The following is an 18,069-nucleotide window of genomic DNA, read 5'->3' on the forward strand; positions in this document are numbered from 1 at the left end:
TATATTACGTAGTATCAATTTTAAAGAGCAAATGACACAATTTTAGAAGAAAAAGATGTATTCGGTGGTTGATTTTTTCAAGTGTAGAGATAACTTAGGATGGTTCAACATTCCTGGGACTTTTTCATCACTTTTTAAATGAAATTCCCCCCAAAAGCAACGTGAGCTCACAAAATGCTTTTCTATTATTATTAGTTTAGTGCTACTGCATCTTACTGATGGAAAAAAAAACCTTCTCCATCAAAGTCTGTTTCCAATGAGTGCTACTCCTGACTCAAGTAGGAGCATGTCTGAAAATCCTTCAGATGGAAGATTTATTATGAATCATTGGGAGGGAAAAAAAAAAAAAATAGGCAAAATGGTATTTGGGGCCAAATTCTGATACAAGCCGTTTTGTGCAAAAATGCTTCTCTCCAGACAGTGAAAATTAGGCTTTATCAACATATTCCAGGCTCCTAAAAAAGAGAGGTACCTGATAAAGAGGATGAAGAATGTCATCATGTGTTTGTGCACATGCACAGATGCATATGAACACAGCCAGCCTGTTACTGTTCTAGATTGCTTTAGAATCACATACTTACACTGGGATGGCCCATAGCCTTGTGATTTTTCAGGTGTTTATATTGACTTTCATCTTTTTTTTAATGTTATTTAAAAATAAAATCTTGTGAGAGAGAAATGTTTAGTCCTTTGTCCGCATATATAGACCACATTTTGATACTAACCAGCAAGAGCTGCCAAGAAAAGCCACACATCCCTTGCATGTCAATAGGACCTTCCCCAAAGCACCATTACTGAGCTGTGAGATAATACTCCACGGAAGCACGACAGCTTGTGGATTGCAGACATGCCCAAACCAGCAGAAGGGTTAAGGAAGCTGTGGTAGAAGTAAACCAGCAGTTTCTTCAGTACAATTAAATCTCTTCACAACAACAACCCTTATTTTTAGGGACAGGGTAAATAGAAAGATGTCTGTGTTGCCAAGCTTCAGAAACCCACTCGGCCTAAAGATTGTCTGAGAATGTTAGCCTGATGCTATGACTTTACAGGCAAAAACATTGTGATGTGTATCACAGTACTGCAGAGGGGCAGCTTCTCTGCCAGCCTTAACAGATGTGAAGCACAACAAGCTGGGCTGATTCAGTCTGTTCCTATAAACACAATGTAGTGAAAGGAGGTTGCATAATTAACCCATTGTCCTAATAAACATTATTTAATACGCCGTCTATTTAAAATTAAATTGCTTTCAAAAGCAGCATTTTTATTTCTAGTTTTCATTTGTGTTCAAAGCAAATAAAGTCATGTCTGCAGTATTGCCCTAGGCAATGACATTAACTGTTCCAAATGCAGGGTTTTGCAGCCTGATTTACAGTGTTGTGGAATGACCAATATTACATTGCTGCTTGGGTGACCTGGATCCTGCTGAGAAAAACCCAGGGCTCATCTGAAGTGGGGAGGAATGAGGACTCAGACTCTCCTTGGGCCACCTGGAGCCTGTCAAGTGCAGGTATAAATCAAAGCAACCTTCACGCAACAGAGGCTTGTTGAGGCCAGGACTAGGTCAGATCCATTCCTGCAATTGAGATAAAACTAAACTGCAAAAACTTGTGGTATGATTACATGCACTGTAGTAGGTCTCCTAGGAGACATCTCGCCATGCAGTCAGAGCAAGTCACAGAACAGTGATCAGTCTGAAGTAGAAAAGTAGTGAGAAATGAGAGAACAAGCTAACCAGCAGAGAACTGTGACCATGGTCTTTTTCTTTACCCTGCTTGCTTCATCTTCATCCATGCAGCACCCACACAGACCTCAGCTACCATACTTTGGTGGGGTCTGGGCTCCCTGCTGTGCAGAAGTAATAGCACTTTATAGAGGAAATGGGGATGCCTTCAAGGTAGTCCAGCTCAGCTATATCTTCACTTGTTCTGTTAATGAGAGAAGTTGGTGGAAAAAGCAAGAATATATCCTAAGGCTCCCAAGGAGCCATCTTTTTAGGGTCTGCTCCAGGCTACAGTGCCTTCAGGGACAGCAGTGTTGGGTAGATCTGAGTGTTTCTGATGAAATTAGCTTCCCCTCAGATGAAAATCTGCGCTGTTGGTGGAATTGTGTAGCAGAACCTCCATACAGGGGTGAAAGCTCTTAGCTCAGGAGCCATTTAACAATTATGTAATTTTTAGTTTTCCTTAACCTAAAAAACATGTAAGAAATACTTGCATGACACATGTTTAATTTAACATGGTAAATATTTGTTCTCATAAAGATTCAGAGCTCAGCACCACCGGATGGCAGAGTTATTCCTGTATGTGCCGGCAGACTTAGCCTAACCCAACCCTACCACATGTTTACTTCAGCTCTGACCTGTAAGCCCACCTTCCTGACCTATCCTCTGTTCTGGCCACTATGTCAGTGCTGGATGCCAGTCTCCAAAGCATCAGAATTTCATGGTATGGCTTGTGTTGTGGTGGCAGCTGTTCTCATACCACTCCCACCCCCCCCCACCCCAACTGGCTTTTATGCAGTCCTTATCACTGTGGTATAAACCATTTCATTCCTGAAACATCACAAAATCACTGGCATTAATGCCCTGGTAATTAAAACTCGTTTGAGATAGAGCAGCCAGAGTTTGTAGTTGTCTGAGAAAATACCTAAGGCCGTATTTTACAAAGAGCTTTGATCAGAAGCTCTTTCCAGATATGGACAGCTGAAATGTTATACAGCCAATCTGAAGGCAATCTTAATTTATGTAACACTGATTTACTGAGGAGCTCACAGCTCAAAATAGGCTTTGATGGCAGTAGCTTATCTCCTTGAATCTGATAAAGTCTGAGGACAGATGTATTGCTACAATTAACATAAAGCATATTCTGCAGAAAGTGAGGAGGAAAACAACTGTGCCAAGAAAACAGGCACTCCTTAATGCCACCTTTCTTATGCTGTGCACATCACAGTGAGTGAGGCTCCACTGTAACTGTAGGACATATGAGTAATTCCAAGGCAAATCAAAGCATATTGGGAGGGTCCTCATCATATCTGAGCTCTTTCCAGAGGTGATATTTACAGCCTAATTAAGATCTATCACCAGTTTCCTCCCTCGTCTCTGGGAAAGAAGGCTATACCCTGGTCTTGTGAGCCCAGGGGCAAATCTGATTCATTAGACTGGATTTCCAAATAGTTAGTTGTTTGTTTCTGCTGTGTGCTTACATTGAAAAAGCCCAAGGATTTGGAGAAAAACTGAGGATGGTCGTGGTGACTGCAGAGGTTCATCGCATGCATCGTCACAGAGCTGCCATAGAAAAAACAATTCTGCAGAAATAGGTCAGGTCAGGATGGTGCCCCATGGTGTGGGAGTTATCACTCCTTGTTTCGCTGCACTCAGGATTCCAGCATAGGTTAGTGGTGGAGGTTTCGAGCTCAGGGACAAGGTGAAGGACAAGTGAGGCAGATGGGAATGATGCTTGAGAGCATAACAACAAACATACTAAGAAAGTAATGCAAGGAAAATAATCTTATCAGTGTAAATCTCTCATAAGTTAGCCTGGAACACCTGAGAACCAAATTCTATCATCTTTAACACTGAAATTGCATTGAAGCCTTTTCTTGGAGCAGTCAGCAATGATCAGAAATGGCTTGTTGGAGACAGCTCTCAAAACCACATCAGCACAATCTAACCACAGGTTCTCGCTCTGTCTGCTTTGAAATAGCATGAGGGTGGAAAGCAGTGCATCTCCCGGTGGCTCACTGCAGCTTGCTTTTACATGTCACGAGGAAGGGCACAGCAGGAACACAGGATCTCTTCCATTCTTTCCCATAGCAGTTCTATGAAAAAGGGTGTTATTTGCAAGGAAATGTCTACTCAGAGAAAGAAGGGAAATGAAAGGACACTGTAATGCTATGACATTTCTCAGGTACCTACCTTGGCACTGGCTTAGTGTCACTCAGCAGCTGCAGAGATGCTGATCAAAGCTGGCTGAAGCCTGGAATTTCCTTTGGAAGCCAGGAATACTGTAATCCTCTGCTTATTATTATTATTTTAATTATTTTTAACTGGAAAACAACATGAACAGTTGAAATTTCCTATGAAATGAAAATCCTGAGTGATTTCACTCTGATGGCATGGGAACATCCTATTGGAGACATTTGTTTCAGCATGTCTACCATCGTCACAAGGTCACAGTGTTTTGATCCTAATGGGTCTGTTGAGACAGTCGTCAAAACAGAAGTTCCATAGGAGTTTTAGATAGCAGATAAAACCTTTTTTTTTCAGCAAAATGGTTGTTTTCTGTAACTTCCCCTGAAGAAAAGGGGGAAAAAAAAACTTTGACCATGATTCTCCTTCATTGAATAAGTATATTCTGCTGGAAAAATTCCACGATCACAAGTCCATTTCCAGTTATGCCTACAAGGAGAAGATTTGCAAGTGCTTACATGTTTGCAGGAGCCGTGCCATGGACATATCATTACAGTTCCAAGTTGTTTTATCTTTTGTCTGAATATAAATAGATGAGTGAATATCAGTAATTTCCTTTGCCCCTCTCGCTGCAGGGAGTTTATCTGAGCAGGGGAAGGCTTTAGGATTAGGGCCAGTCGTTGGGTCTGCTTCCAGGCCCTCTGTTCGGGTCGGCTCATGAGCTTTTTGTAGATAACACCCCGCTCACATGCAGCCCCATCAGCACACATCAAACTACAGCGTTGATTTAAAGAAACAACAGCTCAGCTGTGCCTGCCCCACTGCTTCTGATGCAAAATGAGAGCTTCCCCAGGAGATCAATCTGGCTGAAAGAACCTCTTTTCTCCTATTTTGGCAGACCTCCCATTCCATCCTTCTAGGCTGATCTGGGACCTGTGGGTGAGGAGAGAGAGCACCTTTTCTCCATCGACTCAATGGGTTCAGTAAAAGTGGAAGCTGTGGTTTGCTTTTTCTTCAGGTCAGATCTCCTGGAGTTTCATGACAGTTGACAGCAGCTTTTGTTCCTCTTGGCTGTGGTCTCTGCTCTTATCTTCTCCCATAAGTGCTGTCAATGTTTTCCTTTTCATCAGAAATGTCTCCTCTCTTTCTCCCTCTTGATCTCTGGTGGGTCACTTGCTGTGAAATATTCAGCAAAAGGGCGAGCTTTCATTCCCATGAACTTGGGACCACATTTCTTCCCAGTCCCACCATTCTCCTCACATGACCCCAGTTCCTGCCTTCCCACTCTAAGTTCTATAGCTAAAAAACCAAGCCTCACACGGTGTCTAGTTGACATAAACAGATAAAGACCATGCAGCTTATAAGGAAAACTTGGAATGGAAGCCCTCAGCTCTGTATTGCACTGCACAGTGAGTTACACGTTATCAAAACACACACACACAAAAGTTTCCATGCAATCTCATTACCTCTGTATGGATTCAAACCTGTGCATAACTCAGTAATGCCTTGATTCTATGATTTGCTGAGCTACAACTATTTGTGGCTGCTGGGCTGAAACGTCCCTTCACCCCTGCAACCTTCTTCAGTCCCCAAGCATTGCTGGGGTGCAGGGAACCACTATAAATAAAGGAGCTTTGCCATGGCAGCTGGTGCAAACCCCAACCCATCAAACAAACTAACCTTTCCTGGGGATTCTGACCAATCTGCTGTAGAAGATGGCTAATGTAGAAGATGGCTCAGGATTTTCCACAGTTGAGGTATACATAAGAAATGCTGGTTGTTTGTGTGCACTCCAAACGCTTTCCAGCTTGTTTAATCTGGCTGTGATGCCTTGTTCTGTGGTTAAAAAATGAAAGCAACAACGCAGTTAATGATTTTTGATGAAACCCATTATTCTCACAGCTATTTTTAAACACCACGGAAGGCAGATCAATCTAACACACCTACAAGACTAATATTTTAATAAACTCACAGAGACAGTGGTCTAAAGCCATGGTATTTTTGCTCTGATCTCTTGTTTTGAAAGGAAACCTGGTGAGGTTACTTTGGCATTCATTCGCACAAGGGAAGCAAAAGCTAGAAAATAAATTGCTGTTGGTATCTCCTGAAGTTTGTCTTCAGCTTTAAATGGAAAACAGAAAATGGCTTCAATTTCATAATTAGGTATGTTACTGGAGAAGGAATTAAACGATTCTGATGTTTCTCCTGCTTCCACACACCTGTTAAATGAAATGTGATAATGCCTCCGTCTTATTAATATCTTATGAGGAAAGTCAGGGGGGAGATATCCATTTTATACTTACTGTTATTCATTTTGGAAATCCTGGCTCTAAGATGAACTGATGAGAAATTGTTGTAAAATGTGGAAAATCATTTAGATTGTGGCTTTTCCTCCAGCTTTGCTGGAAACTGTCCTGAAATATAAAGACAATTTTTCATGTCTGGCATCCTCAAATTAATTAATACCGTGGCTGAGAGCTTCACCCCCAGCTGTCACATTTACAGGAAGGGCAAGAAAAGATGACAGTCTGTGCCCTCTGGGAGAAAGAAGATAGGGAGATAAACCCTGAGAAAAAAAAAACTGAGACTATTTACAGGGTGAAGAAATACCTGACCTGAGCAAGGGTGGACCATTCCTAGCTCACCAGACTTGTTAAGTGTCTTAACCTGCTTCTCAATCCCTCATGAGGATCATAACTACACAAAACTACCTCAATCTAAAATTCATTTTTGACATTTACTGCAGCTTTCCTGAGGTTTCATCTTTCCCATTTTGTCCTGTTGCAGCTTAAAGATGACATTTCTAATGTTGCAGCTAGTTGAGAAATTGTCTACCAAGCTGACGATGCTCAAATGCACAGAGCATAGGCTCTCATTCTGTAGGATGAAAGAGCTTTGTCTGAGGCTGCGAGAGGAACCCTCCATCATCTCCTTATATCAGCTGCTAAATTGCCTATGAGGAAAGCAGTGTGACTGCAAACATACTGGGCTGTGAATAATGTACTGAAGAGCTGGAGATAATGCAATTATTGCCACATTAAGAAAATGCAGGTGAAAACATATTGCCTTCTAAGAACTAAGACGCTGATGTGAAATTTCAGGAGCACCTCCCCATTTTAAAAATTGAATAGATTTGGAGAACAACAGTGAGGAAAGCTGAGGAGGACAGAAGGGAAGGGCATGGCTGCAATCCTTCCCCACATCCATGCATTTCTTTCCCTGCTTCCCGCAGCTCTTGGGAAAAGTTCACAGGTTGGCCCCAGCCCACAGCCAATGCAGCCACTGATTTCTTAGCCTGGTTCTTCCTATTCAAGTTGAACTTGCTCATGGCCACGTGTTGTGTTTGAACGAATGGCTGTGTTTCTACATTTGCCCCCTTGCAGTGAACAGATGAACTTTCGGGATATGGTTTTCAGAGTCAGTGCTGTGGCTGCAGCTCAAGCCTGGAGCGCAGAGCAACCCCACAACTGGCATTAGCCACGCTCACTCTATTAAAGGCAGCCCTCAAAAAGGAGACCGTTACTGGATCAATTAAAATGCTTCAGTGATTGAAGCGGGTGACTTCCACACACAGCTTTGTAACACTACACCCCGCTGCCCTCAGTTAAAGGCACTTCTTTTGCAGCACACCCTGGTAGGTGAATTTATTCAACAGCATTGACCGTGACCTTAAAGAAAGATCATTAAACTATTCTCCTCGTCTGAAATCCGTAACTCTATCTGTTTCTTCTATGGGAAAGGATGGGACAAGGAGGGAAGGGAAGGAGCAACTCATTGACCACCCAAAATGACAGAAGGACCTGAAATAACTTTGTCAGCCTTGATTCTTGCTGGTGTACCTCCTGGTAGATAAGCAGGAGAAGTCAAAAAGAGGGAGATGTGATACCTGGTAAGAGTTTTCCAGTATCTAACAGCAGAGCTGAGGCACCTCGCTCCCTGGCAACAGCCCCCATGGGCCTGAGCCACCCCTCTGCTCACAGGCACTGCTCCCAGCCGCCCGCTGCAGGCGTGCCAGCAGCTCTCATAGCGCAGCAGAAGGCTGCAGGGCTGCATCCTGGCATCCTGGCTGACGTCTGGGCAGCTGTGCCTGCAAACATAAGGGAAAGGGTGACTTCTGTCACTTGTCTCAGACACACTGCAAAGTTCAGCTGCAAGCTTTTAATGGTCCCTTGATGCTGAGCCTGCAGATATCGAGAGATAGAGAATGTAATAAACTTTCAAAATATGACCTAACTACGTAACACATCAAATGCATATCTCAACCATATCCAGTGGAACTGAGCGGAATCAAACACGCCATGTCAAACCAGACCACACACAGAAAGATAATGCACATGACTAATTTTGATGACTGATTTCATATAAATAATGCACCGGGATTAGTAGATGCACTGTAATATTTCTTCATTCCACTCCTTTAATTATCTTTTCATTGAGCCTCCAACTGGAAGTGGCTGATTAATACGGTACTTGATTTTTACTACTTAGATTAAAAGCACATCCCATCCTAACTGAAAACAGTGAGAAATTGCACAAAACTCAGGGAATGGCCTGCTTAACACCATTCAAAGTAATGCTGGCATTACAGCTCTTAGCTGGGTGGCAAAGAACAAAATAACAGGTGTAGATAAGGAGTGGGAAGAACACAGTACTATGGTAGCTACACGTTGTAAATTGCTATGGGAACCAAACAGTTTTGTTCTAGATCAGCTCTGCCACCTACACGAAAGGGGAATAAGACATAGATAACCCTACAGCTGAGTTCTGTTCTTCTGATGTCTGGCAATGTTTAAATGAACTCATGAAGGAAGTGTTGAGTAGTGAGAGACAAATGACCTTTCCATCTGGGAAAGGTCTCAGAATCTTAAAGCTGCAATGCCTGTGTTTATCAGGGGAGAAAGAAGGGAAAATACAGGTGAGGAAGAGAACTAAAATGCACAATTGTGAATTCACTGCTTGAATTTGAAGAGGATAGAAGAATTTAAAGGAGCTAGTGACCTTCGGGAAATTGATCCTGGTGTTGATGGATCACTGCATATAGGACCCTGACAGCAAGTCAGATATTGCCTTTTTGCTGTAAAAAAGGTGAGATCTCCCACTCCTCCAGGGACAGAAACTTTAAATGGTTTTGAATGAGGCAATTTTAACACATATTGCACCATCCCCAGTGATTTTCAGACTATTTTGCAAATGAAGCAGACAGTTAGAGCAGATAAGTCCTTCCATCCCATCGTTACTGATGGAAAAACTGATACACAAAGATGTGACACAACTTGTCTAAAAAAACTCCCCCAAGAGGGACGCTCATTCTTGTTACTCAGGTGTGTGATTAGCCACAGGCCACTTTTCCCCCTTAGCAAGTTTCACCTGCTTTCATATTAGAGCTGTCCAGAACTACAGATTTGATGTATTTTTTAATACTAAGCCATCAATTAGTCCAGGTTTACTCAAAACAGTGCTCTGGGTCTCTTTATAGGTCCATAAACCTGAAAGGACCTACTTGTGAACTCGGGCTGTGATTCAAATTCTTAAGAAAAAGTGAAACTGGGGCTTTTTTTTTTTTACATTACTGCAATTTTCATACTTAGTTCTCACATTCTATGTCTGAATGTGCCTGAAGGGCTTGAGCAGAAAGCAACATGCAGATCTCCAAGACCTTTTCTTGCTTCAGTCTTCATCCCAAATTCCAACTCCCTCCATGCAAAAGTCTTAACATGAACATCTCAGGATATCCTATGTTGAGATGATTATATGGTCTCAGATATTATTTGGACTGAATTATTTGGGTCATGGGCTTCCAAGTATGTCAATGGTTTATGGGCTGGTTTTTGCTAATGGCTGGATTGCCATTAGCAATCAAAGGCATGTTGACAAGATAATAATGGATATTGCCCTTCTGTTGTACCATGGTGTACCAGAGCAAATCACTACCATGGCAGTGTCAAAGTTGGATAGGGGAAACTATTAACAGCAGATCAAGGGAGAATAAATACTAAAAGAATTGCTTCTTGCTTGGAAACCTCACCGAGGTTCAGTTTGACTGTGGGAAAGGAGTCACAATTCCAGGCTTCGTTCAGACCACTTCTGGGAACAAAGGCACCTGTATTAAAATCAGAGCTGTTGATTTTGGCAAACTGTGATCAAATAGATATAGAAAAGAATAGAGAAGATGGTACAAATCTGATTACCCCTGGGCATATAATTCTTGCTTCTTCACACATCCTCTCTACTCTTCCCACATCTTGGCATGACCTGGTCTCCTTTGTTTCACACCACATCTTATTTGCTTGAGTGAAAGCTGAGATGTGAAAATATTGGTAAGATGGCAATAGGATGAGTGTGAGAGAGGGCTCTGTAGCAGGAGTGAGCAGGCTATGCAGGGCAGCCCTCCCACCTGCCAAGTCTCACCACTGTCTCCTGTTCCCTGGATCCTTTTGGAACACACTCTAAGAAAACTTTAGTCATGTATTTTGTTAATTTTAAACTAAACAAAAAAAAAAAAATTAAAAACAAAACAATCAGAAGACAACCAGAGCTACTAGTCCTCATTTAATATAGAATTATTCCCATATATGGAAACAGTCCTAGGCTTGGCTTCTCAGCAGCTGGAAATGCACAAAACTCCTCTCAGTTCATGGAGCATTTCATACCAGCTAAAGGCCTTCCCCAGTGCTTCTTTCATCAAGATGGGAAATTGAATAAAGACTGGAATTATTTAAGAAAATGCTGAGGGAAAAATAGCCTTTCTGTGAGCATCAGGAGCAACTGAGCTAGTGAGGACACAGGGAGGACAGGCACCCAACCCTGCCGCAACACACTGTGGAGTGGCCTGAGACCATCACTGCGTGGGCACCTCTCCTGAAGATGAAATGTTGCAGCTCAACATTCCCCCAAGGTTCAAAGCATTTTACAAGTGGGAAGAAGTGCCAGCAGCTCAAAGTGTCATTCACTACCGAGCTGTAGCATGGAGCAAAAAATAGCAGCTATTCAGTAGTTGTTTAGGGCAGAAAATGAAAAACAACGTGGCCATTGAAACAGCAGGAGGAATTTCTGGTAGGCAGAGCATCAAGAGCCAAGTTGGCCTGTGGCCAGAACATGGAGGTTAGTCATCTCCTTTTGTGAAAAGTGTTGTCAGATCTTCAGTGACTAAGAGTATTCAAGATCTTGGGTTTTTGTCTAAGAAGATAGATAATAACTGTAAAGAGGAAACATCAGAGGCGAGTATGACCATAAACAGGGAGGACACACAAGATAACTTCCAGACAGTGGAGAAAATTGGAGCTGTAGGCACTGGCCAAAACAAACACAAGTCACCATGAGTGGATGGGGGTCATTTCAGGATACTATGTGAATTACATCAGGAACTGACATTGCCTTCTGCATGGCTTCACAAAATTTGGCTTTCACACTTGAGCATCACTGTCAGAACAAGGCAAAAATGTTGTACCCACAATCAAAGAAAGCCAAGGGGGAAACTTGGAGAGATAGATAGAAATAAGGAGTCTGGTTTCACTTTGGGGAACAATTAAGAATTATTTATCACGGGTGAACTAATGGATTTGTATTTTTAGAGGAAAGCTTTGGGGAATGTTAAGAGTTTCCCGCTCTTAGCCTGTATTTTAATAATAAATAAGTATCTATCTGAGTTCTGGGGAAGGTTCAAGACAAGCAGCTCTCCCAGTTGCAGCCATGCTGCTTTTAAAATGGAATCAAGGTGAGTAACTAACTAGAATTCCTGCAGCCAATTCAGAAGTCCTGCACCTTTTCAGAAATCTCAGAAGTAATTGATTTCTCCTGGCATTGTTAATTAGGGTCCATTCTGTTAAGGAGTACCCCACAACACATATGTCTGAAAGTGAGGGATTCAGCAGTTATGTATCATTCAGGGAAGTCTGTAACAGTGAAAAATACATTCTGCAAATATAACCCTGATGGATTTTCAGCTATCAACAGACCGGATTCATGTTTGTCTGTGGCTCTTATGTGAGCTGAAATGAGGCTTGAAAATCAAATCTGATGACTTTCATCTACTTCAAACTCTGAATAGAGCAGACCCACAGAGCTAGCTCTAATTATTTACTTTAAAAAATATTGGGCACTTTTTTAAAGTACAACCTTTAACTCTCAGCCTGCAAGCTATTTATAGGGATTGAGTCTTTCTCTATCCATTCCACATACACACTGCAGCAAAAGGTCACTCATAAGCACATATTAAAAGTGGAAGACAGTGAAGAGGCATGCTAATCAGAGTTGCTCCTAGCAGTTTGCTGCTCAAAGAGCAGGCTGGGGCTAAATACTAATGTATTTGACCCTTCAAAAGCTTACTAGCCAATTAGCTACCTAAAGGCCATGATGAACTGCCCTCATTTACTGTGCCTCCACATGCTCAACAGTCATGTTTAACAAGTAGTAGGGCCACCTACAGCTGCCCAGCAGGACCGTTTGCATACTTACTTAACACAAATGTAGCCACTTAGGAGGAAAAAAGATGTAAAGTGCACAACTTCAGATAATTTCCAGTGACAAAGCAATGTCATTTGCAAAGATGTAAGATTCCAGTAAGTTCCATAAAACATTTTTCATGGTTTGATTCTTTGGAAGGGCTCCCGTGTACCAGTTCTCTTTTCTGTATCAAATATAGGTCTAATGGTCCCATCCTTCTCACCATAAGCATAATCATGTAAGAAACCTCTGGAAACCCAAGGAAATCTTGGACATCTTCATTGGAAAGATGGTCACTGAAATGCCAGACCACTTCTGAGATTGTTCACATGTTTGTCTGCCACATCTATCTTGTTACAGGTTTTCCTAAGCTCCACAGCAGCATGTTTGGCCAATACTGGAGCCCACCATGTTAGACAAATCCATTCCCAGCCATAACTCACAAATACGCAGTGCAGATTTGGTTTTCTCCTCAATTATCAAAGCAAACTAAATAGGGCTCACAAAGCAAAGTCGAGGTAGGCAAACACAGAGTCAGATTATCAGAGGTTTCTTCATTCCCTTTGGTGCCCTTCAATCAGTGCAACACCTGAAGATCCTCTGGGCTGATATCACAGCAGCCAAATAGTACAGTTGTGAATGCCCCCTATCCAAGCAATAACTGCACATACGGGCATTTATCGGTCTGGTACCAAGTCACTAAAACACTTCACATATTCTTCAGTCACACATGTCCCAGAAGTGAAGTATGTCCTTGGCAGGGAGCTGAACCCAAACAGGCTTAAACAGATGCTTAAATACAAGCACATACGTAAGTGTCTCACTGAACTGTGGCTGTGTTGACATTCATATTACTAGCCCAGGTGTCAAGGAGAATCATTTATTAGTTTCTTCTCTCCTTTTTAGGAGTTGTTTTTATTCTATTTTTTTTTTCCTACTGAAGTCTTCATAAAGAGAAGTTGCACTTCATTCCAAGTTAAGTTGAGATAAACCTAGCATGACTAATCAGTCTTTTGTAATAAAGTGTGAAAGCAGGGGAGATGATGGACAATAGTGACAGTGAAACTGGAGAAAGACATAGATGTCAAATCTTTTTAAAACTCCCAGTTTTAAACAAGTGCTGCATTTTTGCCCTTGGCGCCAGCAGTTCTGCAAAAATAAGAGGTTGCCTTCAGCTTCTTTGAGCTAAAGTTTTCCCTTCAAAATTCTGGTAGGTTAAACTTCATGGAAAGTTTCACAAATAAACAGGGAAATTTTCCTTTTTAGATAGCAAAGCAAGAGATGAGGAATGTTCCTTTCTTCTCGGTACATACCAGTCATGCTGTTGCAGTCTCAAATCTTCTTATGCTTTTTATGTCTCTCTGCCGAGCTTCCACGGTCTGCCTAATGACATTTTGGACCCCATGACAATGCGAGGGTTATGTCGAATATAATTCATCAGGATCAGATAGCAGCTGGTCCTGAACACATCTCCCAAGAGCTGGGACAGTTCTCACCCATCACAGAGCAAAAACAATTATCTGAAGCTCCCCACCTGCTCCAGGGCCACTTTGTCAAATATGATACTTCAGGGGGTGACACCTACCTGTCATACTGATTTTTTGGATGTTGACACAGTGGTTGGAGAGAACATCTGTTGCTGCTACTCCTCTGTGATCTCATTCACGCTCTCCAGAAGCAAAGATGAAAGTATGTTTCAGTGCCTACTGCCTGCCTGCTCCACCTGAGAACCCCCCTGTGCGTTGTCCGGGTGTCTGAGCAGCTGTGACTATGTGACAGCTTATCTCCTGCTTTCTTTGTAACACCAGTTTAATTCCCATCTACTCGCTTACTGCATTCCTCTGGGTATCTAGCTGTGCATGCGGCCATTTTTCCATCCCTTGTATAAATATCTCAGCACTTGAATGAAGGGGAAATGGAACAACTTGCTTCTTCACTGATAGAAACTGTGGAGAAAACAGATAAAAACCTGGCTGCAAATCACAGAGTGGGGTCCAAAGTGAGATGTTCCACTGAACACAGACACTGGCATGGGATAAGGGACCTGTTCAGTGGGAGCTGGGTGCCAGGAGGGGTAGGTTGCAACCTGCCATCCCCCCTGCAATGGATTTGTGCCTCCAACAATCCACCTAAAGCAGTATTGCTCTTCAGCAATACTTGTAGGATTTTTTCAGACTTCGATTATTATTTGGGTCTGGAGGTTTTTTATTCTCTTCTTACCTTGTTCCAGGATTACAAGCAAAGAATCATTCCCTACTAAGAAGCTCCATTGCATCTGGAGGAGCCAGAAACCCACTGTTTGGAAGCACAAATCTTCCATCCAGTGTCACTCAGTAACAAAGATAGCAACATAGTCATAGCTACCTCTGGGATACACATTTTCAAGCTCAAAATGACAGCTTCCAGCAGTTCAAAGCTTTGCTAGAACAGAATACACAAAGCCTCTGTGTGTTAATTAATCAGTTTTTCTGTCTCTGTGTGATCACTTTGTGAGTTGCCATGAAAGTGGCACCAAGAGTGAAGAAGACGAAACACTCCTGTCTGGGTGCTGTAATCACACTGAACAAGTCTGAGCCGCCTGTATAGCAAATGGGCACTGGAGATTTTAAATATCTCAGTTTTCATCATTAGACATCACAGCCTAGTTCCTGTTTCCTTCTCAGTCACCTATACTGACTCTGTCGGGCTACTGATGCAATGCTGAGTGATGTGTGGCAGCACATTACTCTCAGTGGAGATTAATTATTTCTTTTTTAAGGCTCCTGCAACCCCCAACCCCTCTGGGGCTCTCTTGTTTGGTAAAGTAGAATGTCAAAATCTAATGGGAAGGTGTGAGACATGACATGACTTTACGGGGAAAGAAAATTTGTGCCACAGGAGATGGAGTTTGAATTCGGAAAGGGATTTTTTTCTTTTCTGTTTGTTTCTTTCCCCCAAGAATATCTTTCTATTTTTAAATCCAAATGCATTGCTGTGATTCATTCTGTAATTGCTACAGGAAATCAGGAGGGGCTGCACCTGTGTTGGACCGTGAAGTACAGCCACCTCCGATAGCCAGGAAGCACAAAGCAGTGCTGATTCCTCCTCACACTAACTAATCCCCTTAGTCTGCTCTGCACAAACACTGCTACCTGCCCAAAAGCCCTTCAGCCCTCAGACTCCCTTTTACAGCTGTCTCCAGAATGTCACAAGAAAAGATGATGAATGGGCAGAATTTTATTTCCATTAGAACGAAGCCAACTAAATATTTCCATCTGCTTTATTAAAAATACTACTTCTTGCTTTGCTTAATCTTGAAAAAATGCAACATGTTTCTGCAGCTGAGGTTGCATTTTGTCTAGCAAATAAATGGATGCTTGAGGCGGAATGTTTTTCTGCTGGCACAGAGCAGGGTGCAATGTAGTCCTTTCTCTATTGTAGGAACCTGACTTTGCAGAGAGCTGATAGCCTGCAATTAACGTCTCCAGAAAAGGGCCACACTTCAGGTTTTTGGCAAGGTGATTCCTGAAGTCCAACAGAGGAGGCAGTCAGGGAAATATCTCAAACAGAGGCCTCTGTGCCATCTCAGCTGTGTGCCAGTCTCACTCCTCTCCACGACCAGGCCTGAGCCCTGAAGCACATTGCTGACCCTCCCTGATGGGTTTCTGTCACTGTGGCTGTTGACATGCTACTTGTGGCTTGTAGCTGGCTTCAGTTACAGAAGAGTGCTGGCAAATAAGAACATCTAACTGCTTGGATTTGTTGGGGTGTGGAGGGGAAGGTATTACAAACACAAGGGTTGAGCATCTAATGTAGACAGGCTAGAGGAAGTCAGATCTGGATGAACTGCTCTATCGCAGTGTCTGTCTAACTAAAACTCTGTCAAAAAATCTGAGTTTGTTCAAGTTTTTTCTTTACTTGCATTGCTTTTCCCATTTCATTTTTGTTTGCCCAGAAATAGAACATGACATTTATTTTAGTGGACAGTATGATCGTATGGCTATTCCCCTGTGACTGGGTAATCTGAACGCAATTATGTTCTGCTGACAAAAAGTGATAAAACCGTATTGTGTCAACACTCTGAACTAACAGATTTGTCATCTGCTCTACTCTCAGATAATAGAAACAGAATTAGAAAATGGTCTGACAGAATCCATCCTCTTCCACAGTCAGAGAGTTCCAGCTCTATGCCTGGTGACTGTACCATAGCATTTCTCCTCTTCCAGCAAAATCTGCCCATATTTTACACTCAAGTGTAAAGCTTGCTTTGATGGACTTCTTTTGGAAGTTTATAGCTTGTATAAACTGCTTTGAAGTAATTGGATCTATCATTTCACATCAGTTCTGTTACTCCCACATTCTCCATGTCTTTGGAACATTCAAATTTTAGCGTATATGGTTTTACTATACAGATTTCCTTCCAGAAAATGTGTTTGATAGTAGTACTTGCATTGCATCCTCCCTCCAGCTGACTTCATAGCCTCATAGACCACGAGCTGTTGAGTACTGTCATCCTGAGACAGGCACCCACCTCTGCCCTACAGAGAGGATCAGCTCTAAGCACGCACAATGTTGAAGAGAAAGACATGCATAGCTCCTTGAGACACCATCACATCCTAAGTCCGATGGCAAACCTGCATCTTCAACTCTTGATAAGATGTATGGCAATTACTGTTAAAGAGTTAGAAGAATGATGATATAACTCAAGCAAAGTAGAAAAACCTTTTTCAAAGCCAAAGAAAATGAATTTCCAAATTTTCTGTAAACCATTTTCCTATGCAGCTGTGACTCCTGCACTGTTAAATACAGACAGAGAGCATTTCCATTCAAATAGGCATCTGCAATGTATATTAAGGCTTTCCAAAAATAGGGATCAATAGCCACCAGGTGTAAGAATGGAATGAGTCAAACATGATAGCATTTGGCCAGCTGACCAAAACCTGCCCAGAAAGATCATGTATATTGGTCTCCTCTTTAGAACAGAAGACATGATATATGCCATGAAGATATTTTTACCTTTTGTATTTGGTCCCATCTCAACTCAACTCCCAGCTTCCAGGTTAAGCACTCTGTCAGACTGAGAGTCCCCAAAATTAGTTCTTTTAAGACCACAAACATCAGAGTGATCTCAGGCCTACTCACCTGAGATGCATGCTCCCTCTCTCCTCCAGCCTGTCCATTACAGCCCATTCTGTTCTTCAGCTTCTGCAGTGCCCCAGCACATCCAGGCACAAGTAGACCATACCTGTGTAAGCAGCATTTTGCATAGGTGCTCTTTCAGATTGATGTATTTCCTTGAACAGAGAAATGCAATCAATTTAGACAGCAGAATGAGGTGAACTGAGCATGTACATGAAGTTCTATTGTCTATTCCTCTGACCCATCTCCCACCAGGAGCTTTTGTAGTGTGGGGGTGGAATAAAGGTATTTGCATCCTGAAATGAGAATAATGGTCTGTAATAGTGGTTTAAGGCAGTTTAGTTCAGCACCACATCCTGATACCCATCGCAACCCTTAAAGAAAATTGAGCTGAACACTGCAATGGAAATTTAGCACCATCTAGAAATTAATTCACAGCTCAAATGTCCCAGAAGAATCCACAGCTCATTACCACACCTACAGAGCTACTCTTGGAAGAGCACAAATCTGACTCTTGTTCTTCCTTCTCCTGACTGACAGCCAGACTTGGTGCTCAACAAAAGGCTGCTGGTGCAGGAAAACAGCTAAGGAAAAAAAAAAAG

At 42.3% G+C, this 18,069-nt stretch overlaps 1 long non-coding RNA gene across 1 annotated transcript; it reads right to left on the reverse strand.

Annotated features, from left to right (window-relative positions):
* Positions 1–3,836: 3,836 nt before the first annotated feature.
* LOC146758675 (uncharacterized) lies at positions 3,837–17,597 on the reverse strand. Its single transcript, XR_014934045.1, has 4 exons — positions 17,471–17,597; positions 6,211–6,321; positions 5,588–5,743; positions 3,837–5,083 (listed from the first exon to the last, which is right to left on the reverse strand). It is a non-coding gene; the product is annotated as an uncharacterized LOC146758675 (long non-coding RNA).
* Between the last annotated feature and the right edge of the window lie 472 nt (positions 17,598–18,069).

Source organism: Coturnix japonica, chromosome 13 (genome assembly GCF_054131305.1).
Source record: "Coturnix japonica strain WE chromosome 13, WE-NBRP24, whole genome shotgun sequence".
NCBI classification, from domain to species: Eukaryota; Metazoa; Chordata; class Aves; order Galliformes; family Phasianidae; genus Coturnix; species Coturnix japonica.